Genomic DNA, 17,627 nt, shown 5'->3' on the forward strand with positions numbered 1-17,627 from the left:
TATCTTTTTGAATTATGGTTTTCTCAGGGTATATGCCCAGTAGTGGGACTGCTGGGTCATATGGTAATTCTAATTTTAGTTTTTTGAGGAACCTCCATACTGTTCTCCAGAGTGGCTGTATCAATTTACATTCCCAGCAACAGTGTAGGAGGGTTCCCTTTTCTCCACGCCCTCTCCAGCATTTGTTGTTTGTAGATTTTCTGATAATGCCCATTCTAACTGGTGTGAGGTGATACCTCATTGTAGTTTTGATTTGCATTTCTCTAATAATCAGTGATGTTGAGCAGCTTTTCATGTGCCACTTGGCCATCTGTATGTCTTCTTTGGAGAAATGTCTATTTAGGTCTTCTGCTCATTTTGGGATTGGGTTGTTTGGTTTTTTAATATTGAGCTGCATGAGCTGTTCATATGTTTTGGAGATTAATCCTTTGTCCGTTAAATCATCTGCAAAGATTTTCTCCCATCCTGAGGGTTGTCTTTTCCTCTTGCTTATAGTTTCCTTTGCTGTGCAAAAGCTTTGAAGTTTCATTAGGTCCCATTTGTTTATTTTTGTTTTTATTTCCATTACTCTAGGAGGTGGGTCAAAAAAGATCTTGCTGTGATTTATGTCAAAGAGTGTTCTTCCTATGTTTTCCTCTAAGAGTTTTATACTGTCTGATCTTACATTTAGGACTTTAATCCATTTTGAGTTTATTTTTGTGTATGGTGTTAGGGAGTGTTCTAATTTCAATCTTTTACATGTAGCTGTCCAGTTTTCCCAGCACCACTTATCGAAGAGGCTGTCTTCTCCATTGTATATCCTTGCCTCCTTTGTCATAGATTAGTTGACCGTAGGTGTGTGGGTTTATCTCTGGGCTTTGTATCCTGTTCCATTGGTCTATATTTCTGTTTTTGTGACAGTACCATATTGTCTTGATTACTGTAGCTCTGTCGTATAGTCTGAAATCAGAGAGTCTGATTCCTCCAGCTCCAGCTCCCAAGACAGTGAGAGTCTTGGGATGGGAGAATGGTGTGTGATTTCTTTCTTGTTCTTTTTTTTTTTACACCTTCAATGATTTGCAAATTTTTTACATGAGCAAATTCTTATACTAGGTTCCCCAAAGTAGACCTGAAAGGAAGAACTGTGTGAAAGTGATTCATAAGTAGTATTCCCAGGATGAATGAAAAGCGAAGTAGGAAAGTGAGACTAGGAAAGTAAACATGCCAAGGAAATATGTGGTACCAGGTCAAGATCCTGGGAAGGTTAAGTGTGGCTCAATCCATAGTAGTGGGGGAAGTTGGGGAGATAGTGTGGGTCCCACATGACTCATCTGACCAGGAAGCTGGAATATTTATAACAACACACACACACACACACACATATGTATAGCACCACAATGCCAATCAGTCACTGGCTGTCCCCACCATGCCCCACCCACCTGCCACAAGGAGTAAATTCCCAGGAGCTTGTGGTTCTTCGTGTGCCAGCTAAGTAGTGGGACCCAGAGCCTAGGGCTAGTCCTCCAAAAAAGAGGCACATGTACTGGCTGTTGAGTATGGAAGCCCCCAGGAGCCGGTGTGCACAATAATTGGAACAAGGATGCCAAAGAATATGGATGAAATCCTGGCAACATGCAACAAGCATGTTTTAATTGTACAGGGAGAAAAAACACTCAGAACTATTCACAGTATATAATATACACAGAAATATAGTATATGAATGATATAATCCACATGCACATAATAATAAAGGCTTGACAGTATTTCTGACACATTCTATAAAATTTATAGAAAAGCCAAAAAAGACGTGGTTGCTGCTTTCTTTGAAGAAGAGAGAATTAAGGTCCAAAATGGCACAGAAAGCAAGGAGTCATTAGCTTAAGGGAAACTGTCAGTGGAGGGGGATGCACTTTGGGAGAAGCATGACTTGAAGAGCCTCTGGTAAATTTGTGGTTAGGTAGAAGATGGTCCTCAATGGCAACAAGCATCCTGTTAGAACATATTTGCACCTTTAATCTTTGTCAGACCCCAGAAGTGATGTCACTAAGTACAAATGTTTAGCATGCACAATAATTTTACTGTCTAGGATCTAAGGAGTTATATTTAATATATATCTTTGGCGAGTAGTTTTCTAGAAGTTTAGTTCCTTAGGATCAGCAATGAATGACTAGCTGGTTGATAAGATCTGGCAACTCTGTAGATACCGTGAACTAATCTGGAAACACAAAACTGCCTAAAGAAAACGTCAGGATAAAAATTCCCACCTCCATCCATGCTTTCTTCACATTATTGCCCAGGAATATCATGCCACTGGAGTGTTTATTTGTCCTCTAACCCTCTAAAGTTGATTGCTCCTGAAAAACTTCCTGTTCCCACAGTTATTCCATAAGGAGTAGAAACGCGACCTTTGGCACTTATAGAGAGTGGCGTGTAGAATTATCCAAGCTGGACAGGGAAAAAAAATTAGTGAGAAAAAGCCAACTGAAAAGGCTACATACTATAAGTTTCCAATTCTACGACATTCTGGAAAAGGCAAAACTATGGGGACAGTAAAAGGATCAGTTGTTGCCAGGGTTTAAGGAGGGTGGGGAGGAAGGGATGAACAGGCAAAGCACAGAGGATCCTTAGGGCAGTGAAACCACGCTGTATAATACTATAATGGTGGATACATGTCATTATACGTTTGTCAAACCTATAGAATATACAAAAGCAAGGGTGAACTCTGATGTAAACTATAGACGTTGGGTGGCGATGTGCGTGTGAAGATACTGTAACAAATGTGCCAGTTTGGTACAGGACGTTGATAGTGCGGGAGGATGTAGGCAGGGCAGGGGGTCTGTGGGGAATCTCTGTACCTTCTCCTCAGTTTTGTTGTGAACCTAAAACTGCCCTTATAAACAGTCTATTTTTTTTTTAAAGCAATCAACAGAAAAAAAAGGTCCTCTCAGCTCTCAGTAGCCATGAATTCACTATGCTCCATTTACCTGGAGCCTTGGCCAGGGCCAGCTAGGTAATTGGCAGGGCCCAGAAATGAAAATACAGGGCCCCTTGTTCAAAAATTATTAAGAATTCCAAGATGGCGACAACAGAGCCTTAAACCAAGTGTGGACCCCTCTGAACACTGGGTCCTCTGTTACTGCACAGGTCACATGCCAATGAACTGGCTCTGGCCTTAGCTTACGGTTGCCGTTCTCCTGCTTAAAACACTTAAGAGTCCCCTGTAAACAATGAGGAAGATGTCCAAAGTCCTTAACCAGTTCTACATGCCCTTCAGGATTGTACCACCCCTCTTAAGCTTCATTTCTCACAGCCCCACCTTACTTTATGTTCTAGTCACCTAGAACTTCCTTTAATTTCTTGAATGTTTCACACTCTCTTAGCCTCAGGGTCTTTGGCTGTATTTCCCTTACCTGGACTTTAATTCCCCAATTTTTCATCACTGTAACTGCTATTGATCCTGCAGGTCTCAGTTAAGCAGAGAAGTGATAGCTAAGTAGATCAGTGTTCATATTATACATCAAATAATATTTTTTAAATTTAAAACTATTTAAAGTGCTGTTTTAAACACTATTTAATTTAGGAAAGAAATATATCTTTTAATACAAGAAATAACCTTTGAATTTTTTGTATATGTAAACCTGTATTTTCACAAAGCAGTTTTACATAAAATAAGGCAGCCTGGTAGTTTTCCATATAGCTTATCATATTGCCAATTGTTGAAGAAGCGCAAGTTTCTGAATACTTGCTTTTGTTTACAAAATAGAAAACAAAGCCTGCAATGATGTTGTTTTCTGGATGAATACAATTTCCTGCCGATTCCTCCATTCTCTTAGAAATGAAAGGTCAAAACAAAGCTTAGACTATTCCTCCAAAAACATCACTTTTATTATATGGTCATTTGGGTCAAACTTGTCCAAAATTATCTAAACTAGCCAAAATTAGCACCCAAGCACTTAGCGAATAAGGTCTGGCCCCTCCAGGTTTGGAATTTGGAGCGTGTTCAAATTGGCCTCTTAATTTTCTGGTCTCCCGACCTACACCTATCTTCAAGCCCAGGTAATCTAGTTCTAGAGACACTCTTTAAGGTTTCACACCACGTTGACTTTGATCATGTTATTTTCCTGGCTTGTGAGTGTCTTGATATCTCTTCTCTGCCCACATGATCCAAGCATTTAATAAATCATTTTTTTCTCAAAACTAACTGTGTGGTACTTTCCATAAAATGGAGTCACTGTGAACCCATATTCTGATATGTAGCTAGGTGATCAACCCATCCTGGTTTGCATGGGACTTTCTGAATTTATCACTGAAAAATTATACATCTCAGAGTCCTCCCCTTCATCCCCCAAGACTGGGCAAATAGGGATGATTGGTCATCCTGTAAACTCTGATGTAGATTATGAGCTTATCTTGCTTTTCACAGACTTAACACAGGGCTTCAAGTATAATGTTTACTCAGAAATATTTCTGATTAATTTCAATTGCATGCATTTCTGTCCCTGTTTTTTAAGCAGCCATTTTCACAAGTCATTTTCTGTAAATTCATCATAAGGTCCAAGTACTGTTATAATTAGACAAAATGGTCTGTCAGTTTCTGGCAACCTAGACATGAAGAGAAAAAGAGAAGTTCGGAGCCAAAATGTTAACAGCTTTTGAAAATATGGTAGAGCTAGGAAAATCCATGTTAACTTAGTCTACAGCTCGCCTGTGACCACTAAGAAATACCTGAGTAGGATTGAAGTTTATGGCCAATTAATATAGCTGATTAACATCTGTTCTACCACCTTTAATCTTGGTGGTAATGGTAGGGTATTGAATCTGCCTTTTTTTTTGTTTTCAAACATATTACATTAAACATTACTTTGAATCCCCCTGGGGGAAGCAAGTATCATTCTGTAAGCTGTAAGGAATTATGGAGTTTATCACTGTTAATATAAAAAGCAAAGCCAAAGTCAACATTTTTAATCAAAAACTGACATCGGGTCAGGGCTTGAACTTGGCTCTTGAGAAAAGCAAGCAATCAAGACTAAGCAATAATGTTCCAGGCAGAGGGAAGAACGTGTGTAAAGACTTAAAAGTGAGAGACCTCAAAGGGTATTTAAGGAGCTGAAGAGTTTATTTTGTTTGAGACAGAATTTGAGAAGAGGATAGATAGTGATAGACTAGTGATGAAGAAGTAGAGAGGTGGATTCAGATCCCCAAGGGTCTTACAAACAAGGTCATGGAGTTTGGACTTGATTCAAAGAGCAATGGAGAGACATCAAAGCATTTCAATAGGGAAGTGGATGTCCGATTTTCATTTTCTGACAAACCACTCAAATAACAAAAGGAGAGAGTGCACTGTTGATGGGTCAAGTTGGAGGCAAAGAGTCCAGTCCTGAGGTTGCCACAAGCCGTGGTGTGATTGAATATAGGGCAGTGAGGGTGGAGAGAGGGAGACTGAAGAGACATTTAAGAAGTAGAAGACACGTAACTTGGCAACTGATTGGATGTGGGATGGGCACAAGGTAGAGAAAATGGCTGAAAGTGACATTCAGGAGTCTGGAATCAGCAACCAGTGGGCCTGGTGCTCTTCACAGGTACGGGAACCCTGGAAGAGGGTTGGGTGGGGGTAGGGGAGACAATGAATTCAGCTGCTTTATACGCTGATTCCTCAACTGACAAAAACTTAAAGGGAACACCAACTTATAGTGCCATGCTTAGCATCCAAATAGATATGTCCATTTAAGAAACACAGCCCCACAATCGAATAGTTTCAAAACAAATGTTTCCATTGTGAAAAATAAAGAATGCAGCAAGTAAATGGAATAGAGGTGTCAATTTGTAATAAGTCTAGGCTTTTAGTGATAAAATGTCCTGTGGCCTAGCGCAGCTTTTTGTTCTGTAAACTTTCTCGTAGGTAGATCGCCAAGATACCGTGCAGCACTCTCAAAAGCCATTTGACGAACACAGGCCAGGGTGCTGCCCATGCATGAGTTCATGAGAATCCAAGGAAAGTCAAAGGAAAATAGTATCCAGAAGGAGAGTTGTAACTTTTTGTTTTTTTTTGGAGAGTTGCAACTTTGACTACATAATCCCAGAGCATATCTGGAAGATAACGTACCAGCTCAATGAGTTTGTCAAAGAACTAGATGTTCTCAGTATTTAATGCATTCTACTTCAAGACTCTAGGCCCAGAAACAAACAGTAAAACCCCTGTGTTGCAGCAATATAACAAAATCTTGTACAAAATTTAAACCTGTAGAGCAGATATTGGGTTTTTTTAAACATCTTTCTTGGAGTATAATTGCTTTACAATGGTGTGTTAGTTTCTGCTGTATAACAAAGTGAATCAGCTCTACGTATACATATATCCCCATATCTCTTCCCTCTTGCGTCTCCCTCCCACCCTTCTAGGTGGTCACAAAGCACTGAGCTGATCTCCCTGTGCTATGAGGCTGCTTCCCACTAGCTATCTATTTTACGTTTGGTAGTGTATATATGTCCATGCCTCTCTCTCACTTCGTCCCAGCTTACCCTTGCTTCACCCTTGACCTTGACCTTCAACTCTGCCTGTCGAAGGCTGCCTACCAGGAACACCTGTAAATCTCTGCCTCAGGGCTTTTTTTCTGGCTGAAGGAGCAAGACTTCCTCGATCAGGGCAAGCTGGAAATACCAGAAAGTTAATGCCCCTGGAAGCACCCCTTACTGATGACAAATGAGGTGTTGGGGGGCAAATACATCAATCTCCTGCGCCCCCAGTTGGGATAACTCTGAGGGGTGTTCTACAGTCTCCAAAGTCTTCTGGCAGGATTGAGCCCAGTTATGGGTAGTGGGCAAGCAACTGAGTGCATGTAGTTTATTTTGGAGGTGTTCCCAGGAAACTAGTAGAGGAGTTTGAAGTGAGATAGGAAAGGGAAGGTATGCAGTAGTGCAGATTAGCAATGTGGGCAACTTGGGTTTGATCCCGCTGGGGACGTCTGGGAGACAGTGTAGAATATGCCTCAGAGTTATTCCAACAACACTACGGAAGTTGGTGTGTGTATGTACTAATGCCCATTGGTCATTAGGCTAAGGGTTGCTCCTGGCAGATGTGGACTGCTTGGCACTTCCAGTCTGCACCATGCAGAGGCCAAGCAGACTGCAGTGTCCAAAGAGGCAGAGAGCATGTGTTGGTAGATGGAAGGCAACAGGTCACAGTGAACAGGAATGGCAAATGTTCAGGGGCACTCACCGCATCTGCTACAGAGAAGCACAAACCTCGTAGACTGTGCGGGACTGATGGAGGTAAGTTCTAAAGGGCAAGTAGGAGCTAGTAGGGTTCAGGAAAGGGCTGTGGGACTGACAAGGCAGTAGGTGGGAGGAGGGTCTGTCTGAAGGAGTCCCATTAGGTGGGAGGCTGTTGGACCTACGCAAAAGAGAATTGGTGCAGACTTGATGCCAGGAAGAGAAAGTAGAGCCGGAGAGAGATGGAGTCAAGAGGACGTGATGACTGATGTGAGGGTTAAGAATCCTGAAAAGAAGGTCATTCTTAGACATCTGCCTCAAGAGACCAGATGTCTGTACTATTCATTATGCCAGAGACACAGAAGGACAGATCATTTATGCTCTGGAGTAAGCATCATAATTTAATTTTTTTTAACATGTTGAGTTTGAGACCTCTGGAGAATCCAAGTAGAGATACACTGTGAATGTTACTGGTCAGGAACTCAGAAGCAATCCGTGCTGAAGGTAGAGACTTGATATCATCAGAATATATGAAACAAAATTAATTCCACAAAGATTTTTTTAAGATATCTACTTTGTGCTAGGTACTGTGTTAGTCTCTAAAGATATGTAGAGGTGAATATGAAGGAAGAAGTCCCTTCCCTTTCGGAGCTTTCAGTACAGTGCAGTTTTCACCAACCATAGATGTTGGCAGAAACCACGGTGGCTGATAAGATGTCCAGGGAGAGTGTCAACATTGAGAACAGAAGAACTCTGAACAATTCCAATATCTGAGGAACAACCACAGAATGAAAGCATTTGAAAGAAACCAAGTACATATGTCCAGTGGAGTAGAAAAAAATATGAAGATGATCAATACTGAAAAGAATCTACAATAACCATGTGGTTTTGCTGGTCATAGTCATGCTTGTGTATTGGGTTGGTTGTGGTTGGGGGAGGCTGCTGAGCAAAGATGTAAAGGTAGTGAGTTCAAAAAGTTATTAAATATTTAAAAAGAACTGGAGCTATTTATATCATGAATGTGTACATCGTTAAGTATTCCCTATTACTAGATATTTTGCTATAACATTAAAATGTAATTGATACTCTAAAAAAGTCTAATCTTGGATCCTTCACAAATATTTCTAACTTGTTCCTTAGATAATGACATATCGCAATAAGAAAAGCAATACCTCACATTAGTACGGTGCTTTAAAGTTTATCAAACAAAATGTATGTCTCGGTATCTGCCAGGATTCTTGGTTGCAAGCAACAGAAATCTGACTCTAACTTTTAAAAAAAGGAATATGTTGCAATATATTGGAAGAATATCAGTGTTTTCTGGGGAGTCAAGCTTGAAAAATGCACAGGAATGAAGGGAGGCTACGTACCAAAAGTGTCTATCCTGGATCCCTGACAATGCCACAGTGCCTGTGCAATGCCACTGCCATGGGACCCAGTGCTCCTCCAGCCTGCCACTCATCTCCAGGCCTCTTTGTCTCTGCATCATTCACTAAGGGGAACAGCTCAGGCAGAAGAATCTGATTAGTTGAGTCTAGGTAACATACCTTTGCTATGCCTACCTGGGGGTGGGAGAGGAAATATCTGTCCCTTCAGGCTCCCACAGAGGAAAGTGCGAATCTGCTTTACATCACAACTCACATAATGGGTATCACCCAAATCTAGGGAAGGGATGCTCATGTGGCATCACCTACTGTCTACAATCTTTTGGTTTGCTTATCTGTCAGCTCCACGTTCAATCCCGACACTCATCATCTTCTTTCAGCTTTACTAAACTTCTATGTGGTGAATTATCATTGTCCCCATTTAACACTGGAGGAGACTGAGAATCAGAGCAGTGATGTGCAAGCATTTGCACCAAGATTCAAATCCAAGTCCTCTAGATCTAAGTAGACATTTCTCCAAAGAAAACATACAGATGGCCAAGAGGCACATGAAAAGCTACTCAACATCACTAATTATTAGAGAAAAGCAAATCGAAACTACAATGAGGTATCACCTCACACCAGTCAGAAGGGCCATCATCAAAAAGTACACAAACAATAAATGCTGGAGAGGGTGTGGAGGAAAGGGAACCCTCCTTCACTGTTGGTGGGAACGTAAATTGGTACAACCACTACAAAGAACAGTATGGAGGTTGCTCAAAAAACTAAAAATAGAACTACCATATGATCCACCAATCCCACTCCTGGCTGTATATCCAGAAAAAACAAAAACTGTTTAAAAAAGATAAATGCACCCCAATGTTCATTGCAGCACTATTCATAATAGCCAAGACATGGAAGCAACCTAAATGTCCATCGGCAGAGGAATGGATAAAGATGTGGTACATATGTACAATGGAATATTACTCAGCCATAAAAAAGAATGAAATAATGCCATTTGCGGCAACATGGATGGACCTAGACATAATCATGCTAAGTGAAGTAAGTCAGACAGAGAAAGACAAAAATCATATGATATCACTTATATGTGGAATCTAAAAACTGATACAAATGAACTTATTTGTGCAACAGAAACAGACTCACAGACTTCAAAAAATAAACATGGTTACCAAAGGGGAAAGGTGGGGGAGAGGGATAAATTAGGAGTTTGGCATTAACATATACACACGACTCTATATAAAATAGATAAACAACAGGGACCTACTCTATAGCACAGGGAACTCTACTCAATGTTCTGTAATAACCTACATGGGAAAAGAATCTGAAAAAGAATGGATATATGTATATGTATATCTGAATCACTCTGCTGTATACCTGAAACTAACACAACATTGTAAATCAACTACACTCCAATATAAAATAAAAATTAAATTTAAAAAAATCTGAGTCTTATAACATCGAGTTGCAAAAATTCCCACTGATTAGGGTTAGCTCAATTCACCTGAGTATTTATGGACTCATACTTTGCCCAGAAAGTCAGGATGCATGTAAGAACAAAGAGCAATGTGTATAAAGATTCCCAGTGACTGAGAGCCACTGAACTGGCCCACCTGACTTTATAATTCTTCCAGGGTCATAGAGATTGCCATTATGCACGTTCATTGTAGATTTGATTGGGGCTGTGTGCTCAAGAAATGACCAAGAATATGGTCTTGGATCGGAAATATGGAGTGAAGTTCCTGCCCCGGAACTTAACACCAAATTTGTCCAGTCCATGCCACTGGTAGTGGCTCTCAAGCAGTATTTAAACCCTGAGCAGAAACTGTGAAATTCCTAAATCAGTTCTCAGGTAACTTAATCCCCTAAGAGTATAATTTTTATACTGGGAAATAGCAAATGCTATTCAGATGAAGAGGATCTATAGATGTCTATAGATGTGAACATTCCAGTCCTGTTTTTTTAATTGGCCAAACTTCGATATGAAAGTCTTTTTGTATCTCATATAAAACAAGGTACAAAGAATGCTCTGGAATGTGTCTTATCCTCAGCCAGTTACTGCTTTGGCTTACAAATACATGGGGGGCGGGTTGCGACGTTTATACACCTTGTTTGTGTATATGTGTGTGTGTTGGGGGGATACTTCAAATACATCAGACTTGAAAAATCAAAGGGCCAGTGGTTTCTGCAACTCTAATATTAGATGTTGTTTGATTTATTAACAGGACTTTTTTTTTGCCTTATTCACAGAGTGGGGAAAGAGGATTACACATCTGAATATAGTTTACCAAGAAAAATAATGTGATTTATACTTAAAGAAGAAAACAGAATTGTGAGTAGAGAACTTAGGTTTATGCATAAAGAATAAAATCATCTTAAAGGTATACTTTCTAGTCTGTATACATACTGTCTTACTCCATTCAGGCTGCTATAACAAAACTACCATAAATTGGGTGGCTTATAAAGAACAAACATCTTCTCACAGTTCTGGAGACTAAGAAGCCCAAAGTCAAAGGGCCAGCAGATCTGGTGTCTTGTGAAGGCCTGCTTCCTGATTCATAGATGGCTGTCTTTTTGCTATAACCAGGGATCTTTCTGCGGTCTCTTTTATAAGGGCACTAATCCTATTCATCTGACCTCATGACCTAATCACCTCCCAAAGGCTACACCTCCCAATATGACCACCTTGGGGGTTAGGATTTCAACACATGAATTTGAGGGGTAGGGGGGACAAACAGTTTATGCTTTATCATATTCCTCTGATTTAACAAGTTGAAAGAATATGATAAATCAAAATGGAAATGAAAAATATTCACAATTTGTAATGGATGAAGCCATTAAAAATAATAACCTAAATCACTGAGTTGCAGCTATATATTCAGCAGTGACCAGCCTTATCCAATCCCTATAGTGATGTTAATGAGATGGGCTCCTATCCTGGAAAGTAGCACTGAGGTTGTCTAGCCCATCCCATTGGTAGTGGCTCTCAAGTGGCCTTTAAGCCCTGAGCAGAAGTTGTGAAATTCCAAAATCAGTTCTCAAGCAATTTAAGCCATTGATTTAAAAAAAATTGTTTTTTGTCCTGGGAAATAGCAAATGCAATTCAGATTAAGAGGATCTATGCCAATGAACATTTGATGTGAATATTGTCCTCTTTTGACTAATACTCATAGGTGGAGGAGACTTGCTTAAGAGTACAGTGTTCATTTCCTTTGTTGTGCAATATCTCCCTATTCCCCAGTATGAGATGAAAATCAAGAAAAAATGTTTTCCTTGAATGTTTTTTCACCTTTTAACTTTGGATCAACTACTCCAGCTGTCAACCAAAGTTCTTTTATGTTAAAAGAACTCTAACCAAGTGGTATTAGTGTAATCATTTCCTAAACTGCACAGAATGACAGCAGGAGTGAGAAGCACAGGGGTTTGCAGCTACCACTCGACACCTGAAAGCCCCACCCAGCACCCCCTCCACACAAATGGACAATGGAGGACCCTGCTATCAAGTAAGGACCCTTAAATCCTGGGGTACTCTTCAGCCCCTACATGGAGTTGACAGGCCTATAGAGCTCTGGGGGTGAGCAAGGATGCTGAAGTAGCTCTCACACCAACAGCTGCCATGGACACGAAGCTCAAACTCCAGAAACCTCTGCATTATCAACCTTTTGAGACTAACACTAACATTTTAATTCAAAGTCTAAGATAGCGTCTTGGCCCTTCAAGTGAATGACTCCTGTCTACAACCCCTGCTCAGGCACATAGCTTAACCAGGCTACTTCCTGACCAATAACACTGGTGACCCATCCTGGTCAGGCTTCAGATTGTGAATCCCCAAGCATTTACCACTAACTTCTCCACCTTTCATTCATGCCAGTATCTTTCTGTGTCACTTTGTGACTAATGGCTGCCTCCGAGACTAAGCTGTAAACTCCATGGTAACAGGGATCCTGACTGCTTTGTTTATCACTGTATTCCTCAGTGCCTAGCACACAGTAGGGGCTGATTCAATGTTTCTTAATGAATCACAGGACCTGAAACATTCTTCATCTTCCCTGACTTACTCAGGTATCACTTCCTGCATAAAGTTTTCTCAGCCTGCGCCAACCCAAATGACTTTCTCCTTTATCCCTTTTTTATGCCACATGAAGCACCATCAAAATACATGGAAGTACAACAGGGAAAAACAGGGCTTTGGGGGCTCAGAGGCACTCAGAGTATGAACCAAGGAAAAACATAAAGTTCAGAAGAGGAAAAGGATGAAACAGGAGAAAGATGGTAACCTTGGTTAAGATGAATTAAGCCAAAGAATGTGAAACCATGGGTCAAAAAATAATGATATTTATTAGTCAGCTGTAGCTGCAATAATATTACATGACAAACAACCCCAAAACTCTGTAGCTCACAAAAATAAGCATTTTCTTGCTCACATATCTTAGGTGGCTCTGTTATAGGCTAGAGTCAGCTGGGTTTGGCTCTAGGCTTCAGGTCAGATCTAGATCTGTTCTATGAAGCCCAGGGTAATGGCTACCTGGGGCATATTCTAATCACCGCAATGTTAAAAGACCAGAGGCCAAGCTTAACCATGCAATCATACATAAGAGTTGTACTTGCATCACATCTGCTAACCTTCCATTGGCTAAAGCAAGTCATATGGCTCAACAACAATAGGGTGTGAAATATACTCTACCTACTCTAGTACACTGCAAGATCACACTGCATCAAGGAAATGGAGAATTGAGAACACAAGCTATCACATTGTACAAAGAGCCCATCACTATGACCCAAAAGAACAAAAACACTCAAGCATTCAAAACACATTCTGATGAGGAATAACCATGGAGAAGGCAGAAATGAATGACCTATTCACTGAGTTCACCAACAGTGGGAAACTTCTGCTAAATCACAAAGCAGCTCCAAGTTTCATGTGTGAGTTAGAAGGCTATGTTCTACAGACATCTAGAAATTTCCAGTGTTCACATGAAATCTACACAATCCATGCAAGATACAGCTGTTATTTATTGTGTGACTAGGCTCAAACCTAGCTTATTTGGAGCCTCCCGCCCCCCAGGTCTCCATCTTCAACAAATAGCACCATTTGTGGTAGTCTTAGGATTATGTTCCCTAGAAAAAGACTCTGAGCCAGGGAGCTGCATGCAGAAGGTTTATCAGAGAATCCTCCAGAGAGATGAACCTATGAGGAAGTGAGGAGGGAAGGATCAGACAGAGGGAGGGGTGGACCCGCAATGCAGGTAACCAGACAAGGAGCTTGAGCTGGGGTGGCCCTTCAGAGGCAAGGGGTCCAGGCTTTTGTATGCCCAGATCAGCCAGTCAGTGGCTGTGGACTGCCCTCTCAGAGGGAGTGTAACCTTGGGAGAGTCAGTTCTATGGGGCAGAGGACAATTCCAGTGAAAGGCACAGCTGTCAGCCTTCAGCAGGCACCATTCCCAGCAGCTTGGGTTGAGTGAGTTGTCCCTGAAGAGGACAGAGCCTGGACAGAGCACCATAGTATCCACTACAACTGGTGTCCATCAATCTGCTTAGGAATCTATGCTAAGTAACTGGGGGGAGGAGAGAAGAGTTAGTGATTGTACACGAGGGAGAGGAGAAGGGACGAGGAGAATGGGGGGGAACAGTCTTCATTTGGGCCCTGGGATTGAGTTTGAGTTCTGTGGTTAGAGCCCTTAAATTACCACGAGAGACTCCACGTCCGAGTGTCAAGTCAAAATGACAAATGTTGACCCAGAGGTAGGGAGCTGTCCATTTTTCCCCACTCTGCCATGGAAACCAAGAGCGTGCTTGGAGAGTACAAGGTCTGGACATCGTTTGTGTTGATCTAGATAATGGAAGGAAAGGTGACGTGAATGAAGTCCAGAGAAGACAGAATGATCTACATGACACCCAAGAGCAACCCCAGCCCAGGGAGAAAAGAACAGAATCAGAAAGGAGTTGGGGGTGTGAGGGTGGCTGTGCTGTGAGAGACAAGATCCTGCGTAGGCTGAGTAGGAAGAGGAAAAGGAAGAGAAGGGAGTGAAAAGACGAAAGTGAGGAGAGACAGAAATTAGGCTGTGATGAACGGGATTTAGGGATGCTTAGGTCACTGAAGATCTTCTGTGTGCCATGGAATTTCATTTCACTTTAATTCTTTAAAGAATAACAAATTCTTTAAAGTGAAACTTAATTCTTTGAATGCAACAAAGATTTAAGTTGCTTTTCCACTTTTGGAGGTTGCTGCACTTGTGTTTATTTGAATGTGACACGCAGCTGGACTGGATAGGAAGTGGATATATAAACGAAGTCAGGGAACTAATCAAAGTGTGCAAGAATGGAGGTGCAACACTTAGTGGATGTCCTTGTGATGGTTTGCAAAGAGTCGCTTTGCATTCCATGAAGCTCCTTGCTGTGTTATTGACTTCTGAGAACCCCAAGAAGGGGCTGCAGCTTCCACTTATTCGTACTGTGTGCGTGCTTTAGGATCTCTTTGAGGGCAAGGGTTGTCCATGTAGATCCAAGGTGATTTGCAGACCTTGGAGAGCACAGGATCAGTGAATGAAATCCGACAGGATGAGTGGATGGATCCCAATGGGGTCACATCATCAGCTAAAGTGAAAATGAAAACAATTACCAGGATCTCCCGTAGGCAGCCCAGGAACACTAGGCGGAAGTACAGTGGGAGCACCTTTTCAGTGTGAAAGATACCACCAATTTCTCAAATTGCTTTTAGACCTCTGAGCCTCGGTTTTACTTTTTAAAATCTTAAAATCTCCATCTGAGCCCAAGTAAGTTTAGTCGTTCTTTAATTTAGGTGTCACTTTCACTTTTGAATGAAACCTGTCTATCAGTAGTAATTTAATAGCTTAAATATGTTAGAAAGACACTTAGCAAAACCTAAATGTTGCTCAAAATACAGTGATTAAAAACGCCAAATTGTGAAATCACCTCATTCAATGCTTCATTCTCTCCAATCTGTTTCTTATTTCCTTTGTTCTTCTATTTCCCATAATAAGATGCTCAAATACTCCTCCCTCAGTAAGTATTAATTTGATTAAGTGGGATTTTGTTCTTAGCGTTGCTAATTCATGAAGTATATTCATAATTCCTATAATTTTTGTGTATTACATTTAGAACATTGGAGGCATCTTCATTATGATCTTTAAACACTTGTAGCTGTCACTTACAGACAGCTGATATTATAATCTGTATAAATGTGTTCCTGGCAGACTATGGTTTTTTGGGGGGGTTTTTTTTGCCCCTTTGCATTTTGACAATGTACAATCCTTACCTCTTCCTGCATTCAGTGCTGCTTTCTAAAAAACCTTATTTCTGTTATCATAGTTTCCAGCACCTTAAGTGATAATATCAACAGAAGTCTAAAGAGACGGCAGACAGTGAATATGCACAATTTACAGAGGTCACTTATAGGCAGCATTTTCTGACCAGAGTTCCCTGAAAAAGTCAGATCTGGAAATGAGTGGATATAAAAGGAGGATCACTGGTGGTGATTACAGCACAATAGATGGTTCCACACTCTGTTTAAATAAAAGCAAGCAGGATATTCCCACCGGTATTTAGTGTTCAGAGACAGGTCAGGTGATGTTTGAGTTGCCCAGAGGAAAAATTCATGAAGCTAACAAAATTAGAATTAAAGGCAAAGTAACTGACAATTTGAGGTTATGTTCAGGGTTCTAAAATCTCCATTTTCCTTTGTAAATATATATTTTAAAAATAGCTATGAAGGAATGTACTCTAGTTCTTATTGCTGGCTGCTTGGTTACTGTTAAATGAGGTATGAAAGTATACTTGTCACAATGACCTTATAGTCTACCTTAAATTTATGTTTAATCGTAGCCCCGAAGCTGGGCTAATAAATAACTTCTAATCTTCTGGCTTCTTTCAACTAAGTTTTGAGTGAACCAGTACAAAAGCTTAACAGCACAACCGACACTACAGGCTACAATGAAAAATAAGGGAATATAATCACATTTTGGCTCTTCTTAGGGTATTTACTTCAAAAACACTAATTCAATAATTAAATCTGCAAGCTGTATGAAATCATATTTTGTGTATAAAACAGACTATTATTTAGAGATATTTTGTCCTCCTCACTGGAAAAAGATAGATAAGCCTGGTTTTCATTAATCTCCCATTTACTACCATTTCATAAATAAATTTCAGTTTTATGAAGTGATATTTCACAGCTAAAACTCTAGAGAAAGTAATGGACTATCAAGCAAAAGTGGCAGGACTGTGTGAGCAGAATGACTGAAATGATACTCTTCCTGCAATATAAATAAATGTAAGTAACAGAACAATAATATAAATGAGAAAGTGATGCTTCTGGTACATTTCAGTGTTCAGAATATAAAGAGAAGTTATTTTTCTTTTCTATAAAATTGAATTGTGAAATGTATTAAATATGAGAACATGGCTATGGTACACTGGACACTGATGCACTAGTAGACCATGACCATCAAAGCCGCCGCCACCATCATCAACATTATCACCATCATGATCACCATCATAAACACCCAGGAGAAGCATGGGGTCCTAGGAGAAGGGACCCAGTCTTCAGAGCTAGACAAGTCTGTCTGTGAGACATCATGATTTCCTGTGCTTTCATCTATGTGGTTTTTGCTCATCTAGGTCACAGCTGGATATCTATGTGGCATCATGAATGGCAGATTCCATAATAATTAAGAAAGAAACTCCTGGTCTTTAATAGTAGTCATGGTAATGGCTGGAAGACAGAATGCCCTGTGACCAGGTAGACCTGGGCTGCAAACCTATCTTCACTATTTATAGCCAATGGGCCTAGGGCAACTTCCCCAATTTCTCCCAAACCTTAGTTTTTGCATTTACAAACTTGTTATCTTAATTTGAGTTCCACCAAAAGAAGACTCTGGAGAAAAATGGGGATGCAGATAGTATATATGGGAGGTGACCTCAAGAAGCCCTAGGGAGGAAGTGGGGAGAGTAAGGTAGAAAAGGCAGAAAAGCCAATGAAAGGTGCATCAACAAGTGGGTCCCTGTTACAGACTGATGGGGCTCAATCTTGTCGGAGACACT

The 17,627-nt window shown here is 40.6% G+C and overlaps 1 protein-coding gene across 1 annotated transcript in view; it reads right to left on the bottom strand.

Moving 5' to 3' along the window:
- Window positions 1-17,627, bottom strand: part of ARHGAP6 (Rho GTPase activating protein 6) — a gene marked incomplete at both ends in the record, with an annotated part of 490,865 nt that overhangs the window by 424,475 nt on the left and 48,763 nt on the right. The gene's annotated exons all lie outside the window — the stretch shown is intronic.

This window comes from Hyperoodon ampullatus (assembly GCF_949752795.1).
Source record: "Hyperoodon ampullatus genome assembly, chromosome: X".
NCBI classification, from domain to species: domain Eukaryota; kingdom Metazoa; phylum Chordata; class Mammalia; order Artiodactyla; family Ziphiidae; genus Hyperoodon; species Hyperoodon ampullatus.